The sequence below is a fragment of the Ovis aries genome, chromosome 13, assembly GCF_016772045.2.
Source record: "Ovis aries strain OAR_USU_Benz2616 breed Rambouillet chromosome 13, ARS-UI_Ramb_v3.0, whole genome shotgun sequence".
NCBI lineage: Eukaryota > Metazoa > Chordata > Mammalia > Artiodactyla > Bovidae > Ovis > Ovis aries.
Window position 1 is genome coordinate 34,757,008 of NC_056066.1, and position 27,915 is coordinate 34,784,922.

General features: G+C 43.8%; 1 long non-coding RNA gene across 2 annotated transcripts in view; it reads left to right on the forward strand.

Moving 5' to 3' along the window:
• The window catches only part of LOC114117499 (uncharacterized), a 59,482-nt gene that overhangs the window by 10,464 nt on the left and 21,103 nt on the right, over nucleotides 1–27,915 (forward strand). The window contains exons 1-4 of one of the 2 annotated variants that reach the window (XR_006055865.2): nucleotides 12,605–15,941; nucleotides 19,515–19,668; nucleotides 20,831–21,066; nucleotides 22,240–22,447. This is a non-coding gene — a long non-coding RNA (uncharacterized LOC114117499). Of the gene's footprint in view, nucleotides 1–12,604; nucleotides 15,942–19,514; nucleotides 21,067–22,239; nucleotides 22,448–27,915 lie in introns of those variants that run through there. The other variant, XR_009595909.1, reaches the window with a different exon arrangement.

A 27,915-nucleotide genomic window follows, 5' to 3' on the forward strand; every position in this document is an offset into this window, starting at 1 on the left:
ACCGTGGCGGCTTCTCTTGCAGCAGAGCATAGGCCCTAGGGTGGGCTTCCATAGTTGCAGCTCATAGGCTCTAGAGCGCAGACCCGGTAGTTGTGGCTCATGGGCTTCGTTGCTCTGTGGCTTGAGCAATCTTCCCGCACCAAGGATTGAAACTGTGTTCCTTGCATCATAACATGGACTCTTAACCACTGGACCACCAGGGAAGCCAAATTTTCCTCTTTTTCTTAAAAAGAGGAAATTCTAGGTTGATATTCATTTTCTTCTGTAATAGCATTAATATTGCTATTAATACCGTTTTCTGTCTTAATAACACTTTTGCTGTTGAGAAATAGCTCATTTTCATTCTTCTGTAGAAAATACGTCTTTTCTCTCTGACTTCCTAAAAGACCTTTTTGCTATGTAACTTTGAAGTTCACCATAAAGCTTCTGCAGGTATCCATTTAAAATTACTCTGGATTTGTTGGACTTACTGAATGTGTCACTTCAGTTCTGGAAGTTCTCAGGCTCACCTTTTCCAATATTCCTCCACCCCTGCTTCCTTTATTTTTGCCTTTAAACCCCGATTGAATGTATGTTGGTCTTTCTCACTCTGCCAGTTGGCCTTTAATATTTTCTTTTCATTTTCTGTCCTTCTAGGGTATCCTGTGGTAGTTGATCCAGAACTGTCTTCCGGTGTACTAACTTATTCTCTGATTGGGTCTAATCTAAGATTTACTCTTCAAATTTTGCTTATGTTAATTATACCTTTTGTTGCTTACAATGTCGCAGTCCTTTTGAAGATTCCTCTATTTCTTCTTTTTGCTCTTTCTTGCTTATGGTGTCTCGTTTCCATGCCTGTTCATAATTTTTGAATGTGAGCCCTTGATCTCTGTCATTTTGCTATGGGGATTATTTAAAGTGTAGTTGATTTGAGGAGAAGGCAATGGCACCCCACTCCAGTACTCTTGCCTGGAAAGTCCCATGGAAGGAGGAGCCTGGGAGGCTGCAGTCCATGGGGTCGCTAAGAGTCGGACACGACTGAGCGACTTCACTTTCACTTTTCACTTTCCTGCATTAGAGAAGGAAATGGCAACCCACTCCAGTGTGCTTGCCTGGAGAATCCCAGGGACGGGGGAGCCTGGTGGGCTGCCATCTATGGGGTCGCTCAGAGTCAGACACGAATGAAGCGACTTAGCAGCAGCAGCAGTTGGTTTGAATATACATATTTTCAGGGAGGATTTGTATTTACTTTTTTCTGGCACTGAAGACATTGCCAACCACAGCTATTTTAAATCAAAAGTCTCTGCTCATGCATTTCCAGGCTGAACCTGAGTGCTGGTCAGGGACTGGGAATATTTGGGAAAGATTTAAAAACCTTCTTCCAGACACAAAACAGAAATAGGCCTATCCTTTGTTCTAGGCTTCTGTGAGGTAGATTTTTTTTTTTTTCCTTACTTCACCCATTCCTCATGAGAGGATCTAGTCTTTTCCTGGGTCTGGGCTGTGTCTGCGTGTGTGTTAGGTTATCGGGGGTGTTCATTGTTTTGACTCCCTTCTTTTTCTTTATTTTTTCAACCTTTTAATTTTGTTTTGAGGTATAGCCAATTAACAATGCTGTGATCCTTTCAGGTGAACAGCAAAGAAATTCAATCATACGTATACATGTATCCATTCTCCCCTAAACTGCCTTTCCATCCAGTCTGCCACATAACATTGGGCAGAGTTCCGTATGCTATACAGTAAGACCTTCTTGGGTATCCATTTTAACTGCAGCAGTGTGTACATACCCATCATGTACTAGTGGCAAAGAACTGTCTGCCAGTGCAGGAGATGTGAGTACAATCCTTGGGTGGGGAAAATCCCCTGGAGGAGGGCATGGCAACCCACTCCAGTACTCTTGCCTGGAGAATCCCATGGACAGAGGGGCCTGGTGGGCTACAGTTCATAGGATCACAAAGAGTCAGACATGACTGAAGCAACTTGGCATGCACACACATACATACCCATCCCAGACTCCCTAACTATCCCATCCCCTCATCCTTTCCCTCTTCATCCCCCTCACAACCATAAGTTCATTCTCTATGTCTGAGAGTTTTTCAAATGATGCAGAACCCTGTTCCCTGTGTCCCTAAGTGAGGCTGTTTAAACAGAGGCTAAATCAGCCTGAATGATAGATCCCTCTGGATCTATCCCTGGCTTGCCTCCCTAAACTTGTGCTTCTACTTGGTTCTTATGGGAGCTTCGTTCGTTTCTTGCAAGCTTATCCACTCCCTTAAAATATTGAATTTTATCTAAATTTTTAGATTTTGTAGCAGAAGGGTTTCAGGATTTCTGGTCCATCTTCTTCCTAAAAGCAGCACTTAATTTTATAACCTGCCCTTGACTCTCGAATCTATTTCTTTCACTTGGAAGGCACTTACATGTATGCTGAAGTTATGTGAGATTGCTGTGCCATGTGTGAATCCCACCTCTCCCATTAGTCCTGTTTTGCATTTCTTTTATGTCTATCCTAGCACCTAACTTAGTGTGTTGTACTTGTTTGGGGTTTATCATAACACTTGTTGAATGAATATACAATACCTTCTCTTATCTCTCTAGTGAGAGAGGTTTTACAAGTGTTTTTGAGAGCTTGTGTTATATATTGGGTCACCTTCACATTCAAAAGGTCCCATTCCATCTACTCAAAATTTCTTCTCAAAAATGTGAATCTATTTCCTTCTGTTTTGACCTCTGTGAATATGGAGAATAGGCAACTGGCAATTTTCTCATTTTGAAAACAACTAAGCTTTTAAACATTGTAAACCTAACACTTCAATAAAAAGTTTAAAACATGAGAAAAAGCAAGTTTTAAAATGACATTAACATGGCTCTTTAGCACCTCTTTTCTAGAGTAAACAGCATCATTGCTGTAGTCATAAAGAAATATACTTCATGGAGTTGGGTGTGGCATGGTTAAGGTTTTATTCCGACAGTTCCATGTATCTGACTGTGCTCCAGTAGAAACAGCACACTTAGTAAGGACTTGGAAAGGTGACTTGCCCACCAGGCATTCTTACTGAAACTCTCTGTGCGTCACGGACCCCTTGGCATGATGTTTCGGGTAACCGGGGCAGAGAATACAAGCCTCCGAGGCTCTGTGGTCAGCCCTTTACGAGAGCTGCATCCGCGTTCTGTGAAAACTGTGAGATGCTGCTGGCTGGAGGTACCGCGGCTCACCACGGCAGCTTCCTGCCTCCCTGACTGGGATGCTCTTCTCTGAGGCCTCATGTAACTGGGCCCCCTACACCCCCACCAGTCTTTCACCCAAATACAACTTGGCCTGCCAGAGGCTGAGGAAAGACCAGATCTTCATTTTTCTTCCTGGGAAGGGTGCGCCTTAGCCGCTTACTTTGTGGTCATTCATCAGTGAACTTTAGGGCATGGTCATGGTGTTATTTGGGGCCCCTGGTGACTGTTGGGGGGGCAGAGACATGTAAAGATGTTCCTGGATGAAAAGACGGTCTTGATTTTTTGCCTTTTCAGTCAGATAACCACTGATCCTCTAGCAAGAATGAACTTGGTTTCCCTCTAGTACTCAGCCTTGTCCTTTGTTCAGAGAGGAGAAGAAGGCAAAACACAGGCCCTGCCTCTGCAGAACACCTCCCTAGAGATGGATTTCTGCAGTCTTTCATTCATTTATTCAACAAATATTTTTTGAGCATCAACCATGTGCAAGGTCTTGATGTGGGCATTTGGGATACAAGCCAAAACAAGGATCCCTGCCCTGAAGGACAGCCATCCTAGGTCCGTACACATGCATTTTTATTCTCAGAATCGTTACCGAGTCCAAGCTGACTCTGCTTGCTACACAACAGGACAATAAATCGGAGACGAGGTACCGAGGCAAGGAATACGAATGTGTTGGAAAGCTGGTTGACCAAGAAAATGGCAGAGTAATGTCTCAAAATAACCATTTTATCTGGATCTGGATCAGAGACAGGGAGGTGAGGAAAAGTAAAAAGGTCATTAATGTTGCAAGCATTTCCTAGAATGGCAAGCCTCAGGCAGAGGATGTGTTAATTTCTTCCTTCTTGGCCTCTATATGTGGACAGGGTCCTGAACAAAAACACTTTAATAGACAGAGGGGCAGGATTTTCTGAGGCAGACCATTATGTATGATTATAATGACAAAAGCAATGAAAAATAAGTTAAAAAAACAGTTCCAACATGGAATCAGAATTGGATGTTCCTCCACACACACACACCCCACCCCCGCCCCTGCCAACAGAAAGTTTCCCTGGTGGCTCAGATGGTAAGGAGTCTGCCTGCAATGTAGGACCCCTGGATTTGATCCCTGGATTGGATTTCATTCCCTGGAATAGGAAATGGCTACCCATTCCAGCATTCTTCCCTGGAAAAATCCATGGATAGAGAAGTCTGGTGGGCTACAGCACATGGGCTCACAAAGAGTCGGACACTACTGAGTGACTAACGCTTCATGACTTCCCCCAAGAGAATCTGGCTTTGAAATGCCCCCAAAGGAGACTACTCCTTGAGGAAACCTACTGAATTCTTTTGTAAGACATTGGCTACTTTCTAGCCTAATGCAGTGGAAAGCATTGTAGGAGACTCTCGTATGTCTACACTGATTTTGGAATCTTGAGCAATTCACAGAACCAGGGCTGGCTACATGACTTGTAGGGCCCAGTGCAAAATGAAAAAGTGGGACTTCTTGTCCTGAAAGCAGAGGAAAAGCTATTTTCTTTCCCTGGGAGCCTCCCTCTCCACCTGCTGTGGTGCTTTGTAGTTTCAGTTTAAGGTCTCACTCCCTTAAACACAAGGACACTTGGAAGATGAGTTCAGACTCACAGACCCCCAGACCCCACCGTGTGACAGGGTGAACTATGTATGCCTTGCAGCTTGGCCCTTTGCAGGCCTGTGTCCAGGCTGGGGGTGGCAGACTGTAGGGTTGGTGGGGGGTGGCAGCCAGGGAGCGGGTAGCCAAGAGCTCGGTGGAGGCAGAGAGGCAGCAGGGGTGGACAGAAGGTGACTCCAGCCCCCCAGACATCTTTCTCATCCTCCTGGACTTCCCTGATGAAACACAAATCCAAGACCAAACTGCTAACAATATTAATTGGTAATAAATTAGTCCTCAAGTTCTGAGACCTCAGAGTGCTAAGCCTTGTGTGACTACAAGGCTAGCCACAAGGATGGTCCTGCACAGAGCCATTAACTAGTGTATATAAGAAAGGGATAATAATACCTCTCTTGTAGCTCCCAGCTCAGTTCTGAGACCCAAAAGAGGAATCAGAGGAAGTATTTTGAAAAAGTTCTGTATTTTATATATATATATATGTATATATATATATGTATATATATATATATATATGTGTGTGTGTGTGTGTGTGTGGTGTGTGTGTTGATTAATATAATAAGGCACTTCTTTACTTGAGCCCAGTTTCCCACATCCAAGATATCATGTTGGCTTAACGTGATCCATACGTGTAAAGGGTTTCACACCCAATGGTAAATATTCCATTTCCCGACTCTGTCGAAACAGCTTATCTACAGTGCCATAACAGCCTGCTATAAAGAGGCCACGTGATTTGGCCTCTTGGAGGTCTCATAGCAAGCAGATAGCAGAAAAGCTCCAAGATCAGCTTTGCCCACGAGCCCCTGAAAACCTCCTTGTTGTGTTACAGGAAAATTCCATGAAGTGTTAAAAAAAAAATGTTTTTCATGGCAGTTTATTGGTCTTGAGGGGCTGGTATCATGTAGAGGTTAATTAGGCCTGGACTTGAACCCAAATCTACGGATACTGGGAGCATGATCTAAATAACCCTCTCCATTTACCATGAAATGGATGTGATATACGACTATTTTTTTAAACAGTTATTTATTTGGCTGCATCAGGTCTTAATTGCAGCACTCAGGCTTAGTTGCCTAGCAGCATCAAACCTGTGTCTCCCGTCTCCTGCATTCAAGGCAGGTTTTTATCACCAGCAGGGAAGTCCTGGATGTGATGTTAACAGCACCTTAAAGACTTCTTGTAGCATTAAATATGCATGCAGAGGACTTAGCACAGGACCAGGCATGCAGTAGGTGCTCAGCAAATGTTAACCATGATTACTTTCAGCTTGGGGATTGTTTAGGCTCATGCCAGAGACTTGAAGAGTAGTAGAGAGTTTTGGCTGGACACATATTCGATGAGTATCATTCCTAGCACCCCAAATAAATGAGAGAGACTAAGTCTGATGGGTCACTAGAGACTCATAACTTGTCTTCATGAACTTAAAATTCTCCCTTCAGCAAAGGTCTATTGGGAGGAAAAGGAGAAATCACAACAGAAGCAGTATCTCAACCATCCTACTGTGACCCAGTGAAAACCTTGACTTTTCCCTGTTGTCAGAAAAAGGCACAGATAATACTGAAGAAAGTGAAAGTGTTAGTTGCTTAGTTGTGTCTGACTCTTTGCAACCCCAAGAACTATAGCCCACAGCCTCCTCTGTCCATGGGATTCTCCAGGGAAGAATACTGGAGTGGGTTGCCATTTCCTTCTCCAGAGGATCTTCCTGACCCAGGAATCAAACCTGGGTCTTCTGCATTGCAGGCAGATTCTTAACTGTCTGAGCCACACAACGTCACAAATTCCGAACCCTGCACGGTGTTACTCTGAGCTGAATTTTGTTTACTCTTTGGTTTGCATACACTTTTTTGGTCTCGTTCTTTGAGGTCTGCCCATGAAAGTGGACTGTGTAGAGGACTCATAACTGTGGTTTATGGAGAGCCATCTTAGCCAGGTCACACATGGGGATCATATTCAGCACCTGGGATTCTCACAAGACTCTCATACATCTGCGTCAGGATTAAAGGTTGCTGATTACAAAACTACCCTCAAAGAAATGGCCACAACAGGTTACCCACCACTAAGGAAAATACTGCACCAGAAACATCCAATTGCATCTCCTACATTAGAGCTGTTGTTCAGTTGCTCAGTCGTGTCCGACTCTTTGCGACCCCATGCACTGCAGCAGGCCAGGCTTTCTTGTCCTTCACTGTTTCTCGGAGTTTGCTCAGACTCATGTTCATCAAATTGGTGATGCCATCCAACCATCTCATCCTCTGTCGTCCCCTTCTCCTCCCGCCTTCAATCTTTCCCAGCATCAGGGTCTTTTCTAATGAGTCAGCTCTTCACATCAGGTGGCCAAAGTACTGGAGTTTCAACTTAACTCCTTAGAGTTAAGAACAGAGAAGCCAGTTCCTTCTGTGACCTGACAAATATGTGACGCCATCTAGTGATGAGTTTTCAAAAATTCAGGCTCTTTCTCGCATTTCCCAGGTCTCTCCAAGGCTGACACACACCATCCTGGGACTAGGAACAGAAGGAACCATTTCAGTCAAAGCCATGCAGAGCCTGGGCAGAAGCACAGCACAGGCCCAGGAGTCCCTGAAAGGTCATGTGCGTTCTCTGCTCATCTGTTTACGGCCTGACTACATTGTAACCAACCCAGTGGACGAGTGTCTGTGATAGCTCTACTCAAATCCATACTTCCTTTTGTGTTTTGTATGATATCCCCCTCGAAAGGTGGGCACTGATTGATCTATTTCTGTTATTGAGTTCAGTTCAGTTCAGTCACTCAGTCGTGTCTGACTCTTTGCAACCCCATGGACTGCAGCACTCCAGGCCTCCCTGTCCATCACTGACTCCCGGAGCTTACTCAAACTCATACCCTTTGAGTTGGTGATGCCATCCAACCATCTCATCCTCTGTCGTCCCCTTCTCTTTCTGCCTTCAATCTTTCCCAGCATCAGGGTCTTTTCAAATGAGTCAGTTCTTGCATCAGCTGGCCAAAGTATTGGAGTTTCAGCTTCAGCATCAGTCTTTCCAATGAATATTCAGGACTGATTTTCTTTAGGATGGACTGGTTGGATCTCCTTGCAGTCCAAGGGACTCTCAAGAGTCTTCTCCAACACCACAGTTCAAAAGCATCAATTCGTGGACGCTCAGCTTTATAGTCCAACTCTCACATACATACATGACTACTGGAAAAACCAAAGCTTTGACCAGACGGACTTTTGTTGATCTGAACATCCTAATTCTCCACCAAGAACTCTATTTGGTGAGTGATGAGTGGGAAACCGGCATCCACCTTTATTCCTTTCTTTTTTTAAAAAAAGATTAAAAACTATTTATCTGGCTGGGTCAAGTCTTATTCACAGCCCGTTGTCCTCTCTAGGTGTGGTACTTGGGCTCCAGTGTGTGCGGGGTTCAATAGTTGTGGCATGCATGCTTAGTTGCCCCTCAGCACGTGGGATCTTAGTTCCCTGACTAGGGATCAAACCCAGGTCCACTGCATTAGAAGGCAGGTTATTAAACACTGGACCACCAAGAAAAGAAGTTCCTCTTCCTTCTTTATTAATGCAACAAATGAAGAAAAAGAATTAGTCCCAAAGTCCAATTCTGCTCCACATGGTGGTGAAACCTGACTTCTTGGTTTTCTAATGTTTAAGAAGACCCATGTAGCTTTGGCTGATTTGATTATCCATTCATATGTTCAACACACTCATAGCCCCCAGCTCTGGGCATGTGAGGGTGATTGAGATGGACATAATCCTTGCTTTTCTATGATAAACTTGTTTTTTTAAAGAGTGGATGAAGAAATAATGTAGGAGGTTGTGGCGGGCATTGGAAAAAAATGAAGTTGCACAGATTGGAAAAGCATGCCTTGCCCATGTAGGGGCTTCCCAGGTGGCTCAGATAGTAGAGTCTGCCTGCAATGTGGGAGAACTGGGTTTGATCCCTGGGTCGAGGAGATCCCTGGAGAAGGTTATGGGTACCTACTCCAGTATTCCTGAGCTTCCCTGGTGGTTCAGACAGTAAAGACTCTGCCTGCAATGTAGGAGACTAGGGTTCAATCCCTGGGTTGGGATGATCCCTGGATGGGGGCATGGCAACCCGCTTGTATTCTTGCCTGGAGAATCACCATGGATGGAGGAGCATGGTGGGCTACAGACTATCGGGTCGCAAAGAGTCAGACACGACTGAGCAAATCTCTGTCTGCACAGGTATATGAGGAAAACAGCGACAGCATAATGGTTAATCCTAGGAAAGTGAAGCCGGGAGAAAGTACCAATAGAGTAGATTTCCAAGACTTCCCTGGCAGTTCAGTGATTAAGACTCTGTGCTGCCAATGCAGTGGGTATGGATTTGATCCCTAGTCGGGGAATTTAAACCCCACATGCCTCTTGGTTTGACTAAAAACTAAATCAAAATGACATAGTTCCTTGGGGCATTGGGAAATGGGCTGATTCACATGAGAAGGTGAGAATTCAGATGGGTGAGCAGAGACTCGGGGTTTCAAGTAGAGGAGTTCTTTATTCTTGGTCCTGTTGGTAAAAAATCAGTGATTTGGAGCACTTACGGAGTCAGGTAGATGTGGAGGTAGCTGAACTTAGTAACTTCTCATATTTTGGTGGGGGGAGGGCACACTTTGAGGCTTGTGGGATCTTTAGTTCAGTGATCAGGGATTGAACCCTGGACATGGCAGTGAGAGTGTCGAGTCCTAACCACTGGACCACCAGGGAATTCCCAATAGCTTGTATTCTTCATAAGCCCTTGAAAATCTGATCCTCCAAAACCTTTGATTTTTATGTTCTCTATGAAATCTGCCCATGTTTGTTCTTTTTTTTCGGTGCTTATTTCTCAAAGCAAAATCTTGGGCCTTCTTTGCTCTTGCTGACCCTTGGCCTATGGAACTCTCCCTCTCCCCCGTGAAGTCCGCTCCTCATCCCGAACCATGGAACCTTGGGGAATTCAACCCGGCAGGTGGGACATTTCAGGCATGACATCAGCTAATGAGGCAACAAATCCTTGGGGTCCCAAGGATGAGAAACTCTGTCCCTTGCCTCACTCGGGGACTGTGACGAAGGAAAAGTCGATGATGTCCTATGAGATGGGCCTTCTCTGGATCCTGGCCTGTGTGTGTCAGGGCACCTTCGTGGCACAGGTGCCTCCCGGAGTGTCCCAGGAAGCACGCGTTCTCTGCAGGTTGTGGACCGGGTCCTGGACAGGCCAGAGGAGCTGACCGCAGGGGGCGGGGCTCCGAGTGGGCTGCCCTGCATCAGCTGTTTCTGGCTGGCCGGCCTTTGGCAGGCAATTCATCCTTCTGCACTCAGTGGCCTTCTCTGTGAGATGAATAATAATCTTCGAGTAGGGCTGGAGAGATTGGAGATAATAAAGTGAGCACCCAGAACACACAGGATATCCCAGCACATGGTATTAGTTGCGCTGTAAGGTTTGCAGATTGACATTATCTTTGTCTTATTATTAGTTGGTAGCAACTGTGAAGACGCATGTCACATGGTAAATGAAGCTTTCACGGAGGTGTGGGTGTTAAACTGGAGGGTGGTATTGGGGGGTGGGGGCGGGGCTCCGACCACATATCTCTGTGCTTTGAGCTTCAAAACACACAACTAAGAAGAAGGGAGTGAGTGAATGAAAGACGCCCAGTTGTGTCCGACTCTTTGTGACACCATCGACTGTAACTGGCCAGGCCCCTCTGTCCATGGAATTCTCCAGGCAAGAATACTAGAGTGGGTAGCTATTCCTTTCTCCGTGAATCTTCCAGATCCAGGGATTGAACCTGGATCTCTCGTATTGCAGGCAGATTCTTTATTGTCAGAGCCACTAGGGAAGCCCAAGAAGAAGTTACTATTAATTCACAGGACAAGACACCTGAGGCAGGAAGACACTGGACCCCTGTCCCTCCACCCATAAGCACAGTTGGTGGCCCAGCTACAGGCCCACAGTGCATTCAGTTGAAATGAGTTGAAAAAATGTATTTCTTTGATTAAAAATTACGGCCCTTCAATGTAAGAAATGTTCCTTAAAAGTTAAATTACAGTTCACGAGTGTTTTGAAGATCCTCAAAGAAAGCATGACTCTGGAAGAAATGTGATGGTTGAAAAGATCATGTCTGCTTAAGAGCTGTTTGCGTTGTCACCAGTTTTGGGGTCTGTGGGCCTCAGCATGTATAAAGGTCTATTATATTTTTAGTGCGGAAGATTCCATTTACATTTAGTGGTGTCTCCCAAGGGGCTTCCTCTCCTTACCAAAGGCTTAAGCTCTTCCACTGCTGCATTTTAAAAAGCAAATCAACAACTTGATTGACCAGGCTCAGAGGCAGGGCTCCAAAAAGGCTGCTGAAATGACAACCAGCTTACTCTTCCACGCAAAAAAGAACACAGGAAACTCTGGAGTTCAGCCCTTCCGTTCTGGCAGCAACCTCTTCTCAGCAAGTTCCTCTAAATGCTTGTATCATCGAGACCCTTCTGTTTCTAAACAGGACATCTGCATTTCCCGATCAGTTTCAGTTTCGGGTTTGGGGAAAAATTCTGCTCAGCTCCCAGACTTGCCCTTTTAATAATACTAGTTATCGGTGTTATTTGTATAACAACTGTTTAGGGCTAAGTGGCAGGCAATCTCCCATTTTCCTGTAGGAGGCTGGTTTTCTGCTCCATTTCATGGGCAGGAAACTAAAGCAGAGAGAATTATGAATGTGCCAGGGTCACCAATTAGACACGGTGGAGTGGAGATTTGAACCCAGGTGGCGTGACTCCAGAGTCCACCCTCTGAGCATTCTGCTCTGAGTGGGCACTGGGCTTCGATTTAGGGTACAAATTGTCCTTAGCAAACAAGAGCTGATGACACAGCATGCCTGATGCTCTGGAGAACAAGTAAGTTGTGATTCCTGCCTGTGTCAGCACAGTGACAAATCGTTGGACACTCTTTACTTACAGCCTTCAAGGGGAGGTAGGTATTCTTATCCCCATTTTTCAGATGAGTAATTGAAACTCAGAGAGGTTAAGTCACTTGCCACAGTCACACAGCTGGTTAATGACAAATTCTGGCTGCAAACCCAGCTGTTACTGACTCCCCATCTGAGGTTTTTTCCATTATGGTGTGCTACCAGTTTATAGGAGATGATCAAGGTGGACAAGCCCAGGCTTTGGTGGAAAGTTTCTCCTTCCAACCTTCAAGGACTGTCAGAATTATCACTAAAAGTTCATTTGAAATTTGCATTACATCTGTCATAAAAACAAACAATTTTGTCCGGTATTTTTAACTTCCGTACCCCTGGTATTGGTGATGGCTCTCGGCATTTTCAAGTCTGTTTGAGAAGAGTATTCGAACTGATCTGAAGCATGTCTCAGCCTATGTTGAGTGGCAGGTTTTCACCAGTGGATCTTCTGTGTCAGGGATTTTTCACATTAGATATTCTTGAAATTACCTGCTGCTGGGCATGGTAGATAATGCTGAGCAGGTTGCTGGGGCAAGAAGCATCTTCATCATAAAAGCCAAATTATAGAAAAAGTCAAAAAGAAAAGGTCAAATTTCTTTGTTCTGAGATGAACTCAGAACAGAGAAACAAAGCGAGGTGCTCTTTCCTCTTCTGATCAGAGTTATTCCTCCCAGAAAAAATTGTTATTGCTAGTTTCTTGGGTACGCTTCCAGAAATTTAAGTAAAATTTAAAAGGTGAATATTGGATTGACCATCCCTATGTATTTGGTTTAGGAAAAAGTTCATTTGTCCCTTCTGGCAAAGCATTTTATCCATATGCTTCCGAAATCCTTTAGAATGAGTTTTTCATTTGGTATGTATAATTCTTCCCTCCCCACTTCTTACTTTGGTATCTGCACAAATTTGCTTCTGAGTCTTACTGTGGGCATGGAGAGAGTGTTCAAACATCCACTATGGATTGAGTGGAAAGTGGAAAAAACTCAGAAAACTCTTCCAAAGGCTAATCATACTTAAACAGATGGAGAGGAAAGATGTATAGCAATTCTGGACGTTACAGGACCACAGACCGGATATGCTTTTCTTTTTCATTCCCACCTTTGGGTGTGTTTGTGTCGTTGGTTCTTTCTTGTGCTACATCACGACTATTTGAATGTTCTTGTTTGCTTGCTACTTAACCATCCAGGGTGGCAGTCACTGAAGGTACCTGCTGCCAATGGAGCAAATAGCCCAGGATAGAGAGCAGCGTTCTCTATCCTATCAACTATCTCTATCGACTCGCGATGCCATTTCTCCATCGCTTCAGTGTCACTTTGGACACCTCGCCTTTGACTTCCAGGTTCAGTCTGATGAGTAAAACAGAAGTGTCCTGGCTTAAGAAGCGTCTGTGCTCATTAGAAACTGGTGAGTCACTGCCTTCTAGGCTAGCGTCAGTGCTCACTCAGTGCAGCCTTGGCTCCAGCCGTAGCCTCTGCCCCAGATTGTGGTTAAAATGCTGACACTTTCCCCACTGCTGTCTTTTCACAATCTCCAGACTATTTCATGTCCCAGAGGTCAGGACATTGAGAGTCATTACTCACCCCCAGCACATTCCCATTTCTGGCCCAAAGAGCTACGGGAACTTCCCATTTTAAGTTCTCCTGAATGTTTTTGAAATTGCAAACTAAAGAGAACTCAAGGACAGTTTCAGGTACCAAGTCTTCTCCGACATTGAAAAATTCCAGGAGTTTCGCTGGGGATGCTGCTGCCTTTTCACTCTTCCGGCTGGAACTCAGAATGAGACTCTTTGCCGTCCCAGCTGGCAACTGCATTTTCTGGCTACTTTGGGGGTCTTTTGAGGACTCTTTGGGGGAAAAAAACCCATTACATTCTCAAGCCCCTGTTTGGGGATTTTGCAAAGCTTCACGAGCCTGTACTCTTTGCTGAGTTTGTTGCCAGCTCTGGGGCAGGGCTTTCCGGGTGACGCTAGGGTTAAAGAGCTTGCCTGCCAGTGCCAGAGACGTAAGAGACACAGGTTTGATCCCTGGGTTGGGAAGATGTCCTGGAGAAGGAAATGGCAACCCACTCCAGTATTCCTACCTGGAAAAACCCACAGAGAGAGGAGCCTCGCAGGCTATATAGTCCAAAGGGTCGAAAAGAGTCAGACACCACTGAAGCAATTTAGCACTGCCTGGGCAGGAAGCAGAGTGTCCCCGCTCCTAAACTGGAGAATTTGACTAGCCAGAATTTAATGATTTGGCCTGGAGCAAGCCTGCTTTTGCCAGTACGGATGTTTGGGAAACTCACCAGTCTTGTCTGTATTCCTTCTGTGGGAAAGAATCCTCACTGCCTCTTTCTGCCTGCAGGAGAGAGGCCACCCACCTGCAATATTCTTCCATCCAGACCTGCGGCTGGAGGAGCAGTAGGCTGAGTATGGTCAGACTTCTGGGACAGAGAGACAGACCCACTTGATCCCTTGAAAGGGACCAGGAACCCGCTTGAGAGGTTCATAGGCTTTGATGTTTGGGAGCTTGGGAGGGACCACAAGGATGCTGCCAGCTGGAAGACCTACCTTGAGCCACCCAGCCTCAGATGCCCCTAGACCACAAATGGGACTGAGCCCTCTCCATTGTGAACAATGAGGCCCCTCACCATGGTGTCAGCCTGGGGACCTGACCTGGTGCTGGACAGGTCTCGCCTTTGTAGGTGCCCGGATTGGAGGCTAGGATTCTTTCGAAACATTCCCACTGCTTTCATTTAAAATATATATTTCATTTAATTATATGCATTTGTTTCTCTTACTACAAAATAATACATATTTACACTAAATTTTAAAAAAATTACTGGAAAGCAAAAAGAAAGCAAATGGTATCCTAGTTCAGGCAGAATGACTACTATTCATTCAATAGCTCTTTCTAGATATCTAGATCTTGATATAAAGCCATTATTTTATTTATTCATATATTTATAGGGCATAAAATATTAAGAGAAGCATAGTTTTCTCTGTCAAGAAGTGAAGGGACTAACAGAGGAGTCAGGTAATGAATAAATGGACAGACAAATACCTGATTACAAAATGCTGAACTTGATGAAGGAACATGGCATTTGATAGGAAATAACAGCAGGTGCTTCCCAGGGCTTCGCAGTAGCACTAGTGGTAAAGAACTTGCCTGCCAATGCAGGAGGTATGCCAATGCATAATAGGTACTGATTTGATCCCTGGGTTGTGAAGATCTCCTGGAGAAGGAAATGGCAACCTACTCCAGTATTCTTGCCTGGAAAATCCCATGGAGAGAGGAGCCTGGTGGGCTACAGTCCATGGGGTCTCAAAGAGTTGGACACAACTGAGGTGACTTAGCGACTTAGCCCTGCACAACAACAGTGATATGATAGGGCTGATGTCACGGAGGAAGGATATTTAGGCATAACTGGGAAGGACTAGAACAGAAGGAGCTGGCAGTCTCCAGGAATGCAGGCTGAGATAGGCCCAAAGGCTCTAAGACATGCAGACCTTGGTGGTATCTTACAGAACATTCATCTGATGGGATTTGTCTGATAATTTTTTCTCACGATTGCCTGGGGTCATGGGTTTTGGGAAGCAGACCAGAGAAGTAAATATCATCCTCCTCACATCATATCAAGGGAAAATGGTGTCAACATAATGACTGCTGTTATGCTCACTTTGGTCACTGGGTTGATCCCCTGTAAAGTTATCAAGCCCCCTTTCCACACTGTCAACTTTGGAAGGTAGCCACTGTCACTACCCACACCTCAGGAGTAGGAGTTAGGCTTACCCTCTTGAAAATGAAGAATCTACATATACTACTTGGAATTCTTCTCCATGAGAGATTTGAGTCTTCTCTCCCTATATATTCAATTGTTTATATCAGCCGGGACTTGTATTATTTACACTTTGTATGCATTTTTAAAATCTTTCAAAAACTTACATGTTTTAAACCTATACATTTAGATTGCTCCTTTTTGTTGTATGGTAAAGAATATTATAATGAACACCTGTGCGTTCAAGTTTTCGCTGATCTCTTCGCTCATTTATTGAGTGTATATTTCTAGACATAGAAGCTTGCAGGAGAACATATGAACACTGTAACGTCTCTTGCTATGTTCTGCCAAGTTGCTTTCTAGGTATATTACTCAGCATCTATTTCTATCTGAAGATGATGACAGTCCCTGTCTCAACACGTCTTGGTGAGTGTTAAGCATTAAAATTTGTTGAAGGCTTTGTTAAGTTGATAGGAAATGTATCACTCTTTTCAGTAAATTTAAAAAAATTTTAAATATTTTCTAAGATAGTAGGAAGAAAAGTGTCTCTATCTTAACTTGTGTTTCATTTCCAGTGAGGGTATATGTTTTTGCTGCTTTTTGATGGGGGAACAAGCCCAGCTGACGTGGTGCTCTGGCCTCTAGCTCACTGCTGAGCTGTGGTTTGGCTATTACAGAGCATCTCTTTCCTGCTAGAGCCCTAGGATCTCCCAGATAAGAAAGAACATGAAGAAAAAGTGTTTGCTAGGCCCACTTTTGCCATGATGCTCAGAAATGGTAGTTGCGACCCTTCTCTGATCACTCCACAGTGTGATGGAACATTCTGGAATACCACTAGATGGGAATACGGAAGGTAGAGTGGCTTTTAGGACTTGCCTGATGACCTGAATTAGAAACCACCTTCCTTCACTCAAATCTTCTGTGCTGTATCTAGACGGTGAGCACACCATGGTGAATATTGCATCTTCCCACCCAGGAGACCTTGAAGCCTAGCGAAGTCTAGTTAATCAGTACTTTGAATAATAAGTCTAGTTAATCAGTACTTTTGGTGCTTTACTGGGGGTAAGTACAAAGCCTAACTAACTTTCTGGAGCTGGGGATGGTTTCACAGAGGAAGTGACAAAATAGAGCTAGGTCTTCAGAACAAATATGAGTTTGTCAGTTGGAGAAAAGAAAGAAGAGCGTTTGACACCAAGATGTGGTGAAGCGATGGAAGATTTGGAATGCGGGTACCAAGGATGTATTCTGGTAACCACAAAACTGGGATCTAACAGAACTAAGCAGAATGGTGTCCACAGCTCCAAGCCTGGGATTTGGGCTTCAGCCTCCCGTATAGGTCTCCCCTGCCCTAGTTCCCTTCCAGATGGTTGGAATGGGGACACTGCCCACATGGTTATGAGAGGCATGCTTGACGATGACAGAGACTCTCACCCTGGTGACCGTAACAAATTTGTAAAAGAGGATTGCCCCACCAGTATGTCACCTCTGATATTTTTAAGTGAGCAAGAAATAGCTTCTATCGTCATTGATTCATTATGTATCAAACACAGTAGTTTACTATGTATTTGTTAAATACACATCAGCCAGCTTACTGTAACAAACAAACCACAGGCAGAGAGGGCAAAATAGTGAAGGGCTTGGAACGCCACACCAAGAAGCTTGGGCCCGTTACTGCAGAAACAGGATGCTTTCTAAAGAGAGCATGACATGCTGAGTGCCCGTGCGGAGAGAAAGGGACACGCCTTCCAGGCCATGGACAGCATCCTGGTCTCTGAGATCGTTGCTCAGTTTGGTTTCCTTTGTCAGCCTCCACTAGACTGAACCAACTTTTGGATGTGCCAGATACAAATTCTACTGGCCTCTTGAGCATCTGCAGATATCTCAGAAATAAATTAGAAGAGACATTTGAGGTAGGTTGTTTAACACTCATAAATTCCTCCTCTTCCTCTGTGTGTGCCCTGTGCGATGTGGCTTTTCTGCTCCTTCCTTCAAGAGACAGAGCATGTCTGGGACTTCTCTGGTGGTCCAGTGGCTAAGACTTGGCACTCCCAATGCAGGGAGCCCAGATTCCTCTGATCCCTGGTCAGGGTACTAGATCCCACATGCTGCAACTAAGAACTCACGTACCGCAACTAAAGATCCTACATGCTGCAACTAAGACCCAGTGCAGCCAAATATCTACAAATAAGAAAATACAGACCTTAAAATAAAAGAGAGAGAGTATGTTTGCTCCCGAAATAGAGATATGGCCATATGACTTGCTTAAGCTCGTGGGACATTAGCACACGGGACACAGGTTGGCTCAAAGTGCACTTGTGCATCGGAGTTCAGTCTTTCCTGCTCCCCTAGACCTCCATGTAAAGAAATCCGGACTGGTCTCCTTAAGAATGAACGCGCACATGGAGAACTGCAGACAGACATGTGAAGCTACGACGGAGGAATCATGCCAAGCAATCCATTAGATGATTGGGACCTCATGAGCGACTCTAGGTGAGACCAGCAGAAGACCTAGCTGGGCCCAACTCAAGTTGCCAACCAGAGAATCATGAATAACCCACCAAGTTCTGATATTTTGTTACACAGCAATAGACAACTGATACAATAATGGGAATCTCACTGTTAAGAAGATCACAGTTGATGCCAGTACAGAAGAAATCATCAATAGAAACATAACAACCCTGCCTCCATTCACTCAGAACTCCCAGTGATGCCACAGAGCAGCTGCTAATATTCTGTTTGAATATATGGATTTATTTTTCTACAAAGCTGAATGGAAATAATTTCCTTTAGTCACTCCAGTTTTGTTTCTGTTATTTTTTGTCCTTCTATTTTTGTCCCTTCTCTTCTTTTTAGTTTTTCTTGTGAGAATAATCTTGTTAGATATTTTAACTCCGCATAAATTCTTCTCTCTACTTGGGGTAATGCCAGAATGTTGAAATTTCCTTTGCTTTGTGGATGCTCATGGTTCTTCCACATGTAGCTTCAATTACTTCTTCTTTTCAATTTCTTGAAGTTTGCACTTAATTAAGAAAGAAGAATCTTCTTTAGATTTCTTAAAGTTGTCCTTGATTTCTCCCCCAAATTAAATATGTAATCTTTGCATTACAATTATCTGAAATTATCAATATTATTCATATAAATCTCTGTATAGAATGCTGCTCCTATATGACAGCAATTGGTAATATGAAAAAAATTCAGAATCGCATGATAGGGAAAGTTGTTAGCTATAAAACACTTGCTCACCAATGGTTCTTTAAATTTCATGAATAGAATGCATTTCTTATTAAAGATTCATCTTTGCTATCTGAAAAGTCATATCTTTCAGTCAAAACTTTAACATCATTGTGGTTTCTTCTGTGACATTCATGCATTTAGTCACTAAATATTCAATAAGTTTTCTGTATACTTGGCTGAGGCTTGGAGATATAAAGATGAATACAGAACTCTGCCTTCAAGATAGAAAGCATGTTGATAGAAAATAATACTACTTCAACAAGCTAAGTGTCATAATAAACACACACAGAGCATTCCAGGAGTTCAGAGGTCTGTGTGTGTGTTTGGGGCCAGTTGTGAATAAGAAAAGATCCGAAACAGGAGATACTGGATTAGGTTGTAGGTTACAAATAGGAGTAAGTCATGAGATGCGTACGGGATGTGAATGGGTTGCTGAAGTCAGGGCACACACGCTGAGACGCAGTTCTGGGAGGGACACACAGTGTGAAGCAAGGCATGATGAGAAGGCAAGTGGACAGAGTCTGGCCCCTGGTCAGAGACTCTAGAGAACCAGGCTGAGGAAGGGACTTCATTGTGCAAAGCAGAGAGGGCTGCTGGAGGAGTTCAAGTAAGATATGATGGTGGGTTTGGAAGGACAAGGAGAGCATCAGAACCCATTATCCTTGCATATCTGATAGAGAACAAAGAACTGAAATAGGATAGTGCCCGCTTTGCTGTTGTTATGAGGCAAAGACTTTACTAACTTTGTTGCAAACTTTTTCCCAGGCTTCTTCAGCCTAGTTGGCTGTAAAGAATAAATTTTATAAACGAAAGGTGAAAAGAAATGCAATGTCCAAGGGGCAGGAATGAAAAGAAGAGATAAGTGAAGAAATGGTTAGAAAGTTGAGCTGGGAGAACTCGCAGTCGACTGGCTGTGGAGGTAAGAGAGGAGTGAAGGGTGACTTCCGGACTCTCGTTTGGTGAGGGAGTGGGTGGCAGAGCCCTGACATGGGGACACAGGAAGGGGTGCAGGTCACCACCACCAGCCTTGGAGGAGACTGCTCCAGCCTCAGCAGAACCCTCTTAGCGTGACACCAGTCATTAGTCATTGGCTTGGTTTGCTAGACAGATGACCAGTCAAGTTCATCTTGTTGGAATTGGTCTTTCCCTTCTTGATTTTTGTGCAAGGTGAGGATTTTGGCTGAAGGATGAAGAAGACAATCAAGCCTTGCTCAGAAATGTGACACCATCAATTGCAAAGTTGTCGGTTTATAGCAAGTGATAGATACACAGCCCAGAGGAGATTTCCCAGAAGTCGTTATTGCTGTGTGTGGAGACTAAGTCTCACTTCACCATCAGACTGGCCTGGTGGGCTTCTCTCTCTACTTCAGAGGAAGGGAACCCGTCTGCTTCTCTTTGAGGGTGGTCATTGACACAATGGAATATGTAGTTGGCATTGACATGATGAAATACATAGTTGGTGTAACAATTTTGCTTAATGGGCTGTACACTTTTTAACACAGGCAGCTCTTCGTGTAAATACTAGTCAGGAAAGAGGTTTTTTTTTTTTTTTTTTAATGTCCAAGAGAAGCTGTTTTAGTTAAACAAAGGGCAGGGAGTTCCTTCCTGAATGGTTAAAGTCCTCCTGATTGTATTAGCAATGTGCTGGATACAAACTGCTCCTTGGCTACTTTCACGACATTTATCAGAATTCTCGTTAAATAGCATTTTCCCAAAAATGATGTGAGGAAAATCAAACAATGGAGCATACAGGTGATTAACCAGGAAAAACACAATGAATAGAAAGTTTTTATGCTTCTTCACTTTGACATAAAGGAAAAAAAATACACTTTTCTCTTTAAAGATATAATTTGTAGGTTAAAACTCAGTTTCATTGTCACTATTAAGTATGCTAACTTTTCATGCTCAATGCAATCTTTTAAAAAGTAACATATTTTAAATAGATTTTAAATAACATATTTAAATATAAGCATTTTTAAATAGCTTATATTATAGAACATTCAGACAATACAGGTAAGCACAAAAGAAGAAAATACTCATCTCTCACAGTTTCTCCATCAGTTTTCTTTCCTTATATGAAGACAGCAGCTTTCACCAGTTTGTTGCGGGGAGAACACGGTCTGTGATTGGAAGGAACATACGGATGGTTTGATCACTGGAGGCCATGAAGGATAAACTCAATTACAGATACCCAGTCTGCTGGGGGCCCCTAAGCAGAGACATGCTGGAGGATGGAGGTGTGTCATTTTGCGCTTCAAGTTGCAATGAATGGAATCTGTACTTCTGGATTCACGGGATCAAAAGCGAACTCTTCTATGTAAGAGAGGGGAGAGGATTCTGAGCTCTCTTTTGGGAAGGAGCAAGATGCCACGCTAGGAGGAGGAAAATAGGATCAAGAGAGGTGGCTACGGCAGGAGGGACAGGGAGATGAGAAAAGTTCTCAAAACTGTAGTGTCTGGAAAGGACTTCTGGTTTAGTGTGAGATACATGGTGCATCCCGTGTCTTCTGAGATTCTTCCCCAAAAGTCAGGAAATTCTTCATCAGTCACTAATGCTTTTAAGGGAGTAGGTTTTTTCTTCTTTAAATATAGGATCCTTAAAAAATATATATATATATATATAGGATCCTTGCTACCTGGCTATTTATTATCTGAGTTCCCCCCCAGTTACCAGTTCTTTTCTTTTCCATTATGGTTTATTACAGGATATTGAATATAATTCTCTATGCTATACAGTAGGGCCTTGTTGTTTATCCGTATTATATGTAATAGTTTGCATCTGCTAACCCCAAACTCTTAACCATCCCCCTCTTCCCTCCCTCTTGGTGACCATAAGTCTGTTCTTTATGTTTGTGAGTCTGTTTCATAGACAAGTTCATTTGTGTCATATTTTAGATTCCGCATGTAAGTGATATCATATATTTGTCTTTCTGTCTGGCTTACTTCATTTGGTATGATAATCTCTAGGTCCATCCATGTTGCTACAAATGGCATTATTCCATTCTTTCTTGAGGCTGAGTAGTATTTTATTGTGTGTGTACACACACACACACATACATACACACACATACATACATATGTATGCATATAAAATCATCTCTTTTTTATCCATTCATCTGTTGTTGGATATTTAGGCTGTTTCCATGTCTTGGTTATTGTGCATAGTACTGCTATGAATTTAGGGCTGCATGTATCTTTTTGAATCATAGTTTTATCTGAATATATGCCCAGGAATGGGACTGAAGGAGTAGATGGCACCCAGTTGCCTTAAGAGAGGTGGGTTGAAGGAAGTCCAAGCTAACTAGCGTTAACGTTCCCTAATGCAGTGGCCAGAGAGAATCAATCAATGCTAAACCACCTCTCCCCATTTTTCACTCCAGAATTATGTTTTGTATTTTGTCTTAAGTAAGCATTTTCTTTCTACCTAAAATGAAGAAGTAGCGTTGATCCCCACCCATTTTTCTCTCTTTCTACGTGATTGATGTGGTCAGCTTCCGGAGAGCGTGACTTCAACAGAATGCACATCACTGCAAAGTGGATTTCAACTCTTGCAAAAGAAGTTGGGATTTCATGAACGTTTGAAAGTGGTATTGGAAGAACTAGTCAAAATATCTGCCGAGTCACTGACACGTGAGGACCTGGCTGCATTAGAGCAGTTGGTAATAGAAACCAACAAAGAAGACCTCAGATGCTGCTTCAGTGAGTGTGACTTTACTATCAAAGAATTAGGGAAGGCTCCTGGGGAAAGGGATGAAACACTTGTACTGGGCAAAAGCACCCAACTAGCTTTTATGGATTCACTGTGAAACTCAAGAGTGCAGCAAGGCACATCATAGATCTGCTGAGGATTAACTCTGTTCTTTCTGAAAATTGGTGCGTGGATGGTTTTAAACTATACCACACAGGGCTTCCCTGGTGGCTCAGGTAGTAAAGAATCCGCCTGCAAAGCAGGAGATCTAGGTTTGATCCCTGGGTCAGGAAGATCCCCTGGAGAAGGGAATGGCAACTGACTCCAGTATTCTTGCCTGGAGGATTCCACAGACAGAGAAGCCTGGCTGGCTACTGTCCATGGGGGCTGCAGAGCTGGACATGACTGAGCGACTAGCACTTTTGCTTTCATTAAGTGTCAAATAATTTGTTTTTTCCTTTGTTAGTTTAGTTTTCCCAGATAAAGTTTGAGTCAAACCTCATTTTCAGATTCTTGACTATAAAAATTTTAGCTCATAATAGAAAATCTAAAACATGAATGAATATAGAGGTAATTGTGTAATAAACTCCCTTGTATCCATTATCCAGCTTGAACAGTTAAGTCCCCCACATACAAACCTTCAAGTTGCAAACGTTCAAATGTGTGTTCCATCAATGTCAGGAGTGAGTGAAACTGCATCTTGCCTTCCGTCTCCTATTGCTGACGACTCTTCAGCTCAACCATCTCCCACCTCCTCTCCCTCCTCCAGTCAGTAACTCTCCTTGCCTGTTCCCTCGACACCAGCCCCTGTGTGCCAGCTATGGTACTCTACTGCTATACTTCAAGGTACTGTACTGGAAGATTAAAAATGTTTTCCTTGTTTGTTTTTTATGTATTATTTGTGTGAAAAGTATTGTAAACCTATTACTGTACAGTACTGTATAGCTGAACATGTTAGTTGGGTACCTAGGTTAACTTTGTTGGATTTATGAACAGATTAGACTTATGAACATGTTCTTGGAATGGAACTGGCTCGCTTGTAGAGGGCTTAACTATATACATATAATACACTCACTCTACTCTCCTCGTCCCCGATTCTGTATCCTCTTGCTAACAAAAAATTAATCAGTTGATCTAGGAAAGAAACAGGAAATTTTACTTGAGCCAAACACATGTATTTATTTGTATGAGCATATGTGTGTGTGTGTGTGTGTGTGTGTATGCGCTTGTGTGCTCAGTTGTGTCCAACTCTTCGTGACCCCATGGACTGTAGCCCACCAGGCTCCTCTGTCCAAGGGATTCTCCAGGCAGGAATAGTGGAATGGGTTGCCATTTCCTTCTCCAGGAGATCTTGACCCAGAGATCAAATCCGCATCTCCTGTGTCTCCTGTATTGGCAGGCGGATTTTTTTTTTTTTTTAACCACTGCACCACCAGGGAGTATAGAACATGTAAATCATATCTGTACAGCTTGCATATTTCCATCAATTTAAAATTCTATTTATTAATCATACAAACCAAGAGATGCAATATCACCAGCCCCCCAGAGGCATGCTTAGGCTTACTTCCAATCACTTTCCTCCCAAAGGAATGACCATCCTGACTTTTAATACTGTACACGAGGGCTGCACAGCCAATCTTGTCCCCTCCCAGCTCACTCCACCCTCCTCTGCCCATCTCTGTATCTTCTTGCCAACAAAAAATTAATCAGTTGCCCTACGAAAGAAATGGAAATTTTTACCTGAGCCAAACTGAGGATTCTAACCCAGGAAGAGCCTCTCAGAAAGCTTTGAGAACTGTTCCACCCATTAGAGGTCAAAGCACAGTTGTATGAGTTTTTGGAGACAGAGGGATGCACATTGGATGACATATGATTGCCAGTTTACACAGTCCAGATGTGTAAGTACAAAGTGATGGGTCATTGTGGCCCCTACAGTATGGAGGAGGAACGTTTTCTTTAAGGAGTTGTCTTGGTGGTGCTGGGAGAAGGTTGCTCTTTGCGGTTAAACAGGTATTTCTGCTGATGGGGGAGTCTGGCCTGATGCATAACGCAGATAGAACATGCACAACGTGGGGAGAGAGTGGGCCAAAGGGCAGAGAAAATTCTTTCATGTTTCAATTTTTCTTATCTTGCCATAAAAATGAATTTTATTTCATGCTACCATTTCATCTGAAAATATTTCAGTATGTAAGTTTAAAACACAGAGACCTAACATATACCCATGACGCCGTAATAACATTCTAAAGCTTAACCACAATAACCGAATGTCAGCACATATCCTGAACTTGTACATTTCCCCGTTTGTCTCATATGTGTGTGTGCTCAGTCGTGTCTGACTTTTGCAGTCCCATGGACTGTAACCCGCCAGGCTCCTCTGTCCATAGAATTTTCAGGCAGGAATACTGGAGTGGGTTGCCATTACCTCCTCCAGGGGATCTTTCTGACCCAGGGATCAAACCCAAGTCTCTGGTGTCTCCTGCTTTGGCAGGAGAATTCTTTACCACTGCACAACCAAGGAAGGTTTGTCTCAGAGATTTCAGATATTGGAAGCTGCTTGAATTATGATCCATAGGGGTTCTGAAATGTTTTCTAATCTGTAGGTTCCCCTTCTCCCTTTCCTAGTTCCTACCACTTTCCCCTCCTCTTTTCTCTCTTCCTCACTGAAATATTATTTTATTCTTTTGGTTGTTGAACTGGATATTTATTCTGCAGAACTGCCCATGGTCTGATCTTCATCACTGCATGCTGTGGTGGTGTTTATTACATCTTTCTGTCTCATTTTTATTCTGTAACTTGGTAGTTATTGGGTTTGATCTGATTCAATTTTGATATTTTGGCAAGAATCCTTCATAGGAGGAGTAGAGTTCTTCTAGACACATAAGGCTGGTTGTCTCTTGGTTGTGATGTTTGCAGCCATAGGTCATCATTTTTAGACCCACTGTCATTATGGATTTGTAAAATGGTAATATTCTATTATTTCTTTTTCATTTATTAGACATGATACTTCTAAAAAGAGAAAATTACCCTCATCAATAATTTGATTACCCTGAGGGTTAGTTCATATAGGAAATGAAGAATGAATGCTCAATTTTTACCTTTTTATTTACAGCAAAATAAAAATGAGTTGGTGGCCCAGTATCTTTGACAGGTGACTTTCGATTCCTGGGTTGGGAAGATCTCCTGGAGAAGGGAGCGGCTACCCATTCCAGTATTATTGTCTAGAGAATTCCATAGACAGAGGAGCCTGGTGGGCTACAGTCCATGGGATCTCAAAGCCTTGGCTACAACTGAGTGACTAACATTTGCGCTTTCCCTTTTTATGAACTCTTGTCATGCTCTGAAACATTAAAAAAAAATGTAAACCTACTTAAAAATAAATTTTTTTTTTCTGATGTTGGGAGTCAAAAAGTGAGGGGGCGCCAACCTACAGTACGTCTTGCCAAGCTCTTAGAGACCCTGGCCCTGGAATCCATCCTGGCTAAAAGATGTGCACATACATCAGGAAGGACTTTGAGTCAGATCAGAAGTGCGCAACGAGCAAGATGATTGGCCAGAGGGAACCTAGAGAGCTGCCCCTGTAGGCAATTCAAGCCATCCTAAAAGCGCGACGCCCTCCAAGCCCACTCATCTGCATGTACTTTCTGCTAATAAACAACCTGTTACACTACTCAGTCTTTTAGCTGAATTTTTAAAACCTTTTTATTTTAGATTGGAGTAGAGGTGATTAACCATGCTTTAGGTGTATAGCAAAGTGATTCAGTTATACATAGACATGCATCTATTCTTTTTCAAATTATTTTTCCATTTACGTTCTTACATAATATTGAGCAGAGTTCCCGGTGCTACACAGTAAGTCCTTATTTTAAATATAGCAGTGTGTACGTGTCCATCCCCAAATCCTGATCTATCTCTTCTCCCCCACCCTTCCCTCAGGTAATTGTAAGTTTGTTCTCTAAGTCTGTGAGTCTATTTCTGTTTGTAAATAAGCCAAGGGATCTTTGTTGAATTTTTGTTCTCCAAAGAAGACAAGGACCAGGGAGGGACTTACATCACACCCAGAGGCCCTCATCGTCTTGTGGCTAGGATTTGGCACTCTAAGTGCCACAGTCTGGGCTTGATTCCAGGATAGGGAACTGAGATCCGGATTTGAGCTGCTGTACCCCAAGCCCCACCCATCAATCAGAACTAGCTTGCAAGCCAGAGCAGCTGGAAGGCTTTGAATGGGTGTTTCCAATTCTCTGTCAATCTGAAGATTTGAATCTCAAAAGTGGGCTTCATGTGCCTTCCCTGGAAGGAGACCACCCCCTGCCAGAGAAAGTGATGGGGAAATGTTTGTAGAAGAGAGACTTCATTTTCAAAAAGACTATGATTTACTGAGCTTGGACAATGCACTTTTATCTCATTACCCACTTATCTCTGGATATCACCTGGGTTTGATCTCTGGTCGAGAAGATCCTCTGGAGAAGGGAATGGCAATCCATTCCCAGTATTCTTGACTGGAAAATCCCATGGATCAAGGAGCCTTTGTGGGCTACAGTCCAGGGGGTCACAAAGAGTCAGATGCGACTGAGTAACTAACACACACCCACTTATTTCAGAAACGTTGTGATGATATGAACTCAGATCCCTTTTTATAGAAGAAGAAAATGAGGTTAGCAAAGCTAGAAACTCGTCGGGACCACTTGACTTGTCAGAAGCCTACAGGGCCTCTCATCTGTCTGCGTGGCTTCTAGGCAAAGTGGTTTCATGTCCCCCTGTTTACAGCCCTTTGTGCTGGGCTTTCTGGGGCACAGAGCCCTGCCTGCTCCACAAGACACCTGTGACACCCTTGGAGGACCGACTCCCACATTTCAGGCTTCCTCTTGACATGATATCCCCTCCCACCTCCCCCCCGCCCGCCAAGAAAGGAGGCCTTCTCGGACCCTCTACGTAAAATGGCAGCCCCTACTTCCTTGTCTTGCCCTCTTTCCTGGTTTTGCATTAATGCTTTCTTCTATATAAATAATTTGCATATTTATTGAGTTTGTTGCATGCCTGTCTCCCCACTAGAATTTATGCTCCACGGGAGCAGGGATTTCGGTCTGTTTTGTCCACTGCTGTGTCTCTGTGTAGAATAGTCTCTCAGAGTGCACGCAGAGCTGTGTACTCAGGACTCCGGGTTGTCTGCTACCCGTGTGGGGTGGAGATGTGTCTGACCTTCAGGCGGACTCCCTATCAGCATCTTATCAAGGTGATGCCTTCGGGGCCCGAATGATCTGCATTTCCCCATTCCTACCAGGAGGTGGCAGTGTGCTCACTCGGCCGGAACTGGCTCTGCTGAGGTTTCCCCGATGCAGCAGCGGCTTGGTGCCTCTGGCCCAGGACTGCCCCCACTGCGGCTGCTGCTGCTGCTAAGTCGCTTCAGTCGTGTCCGACTCTGTGCGACGCCATAGACGGTACCCACCAGGCTCCGCCGTCCCTGGGATTTTCCAGGCAAGAA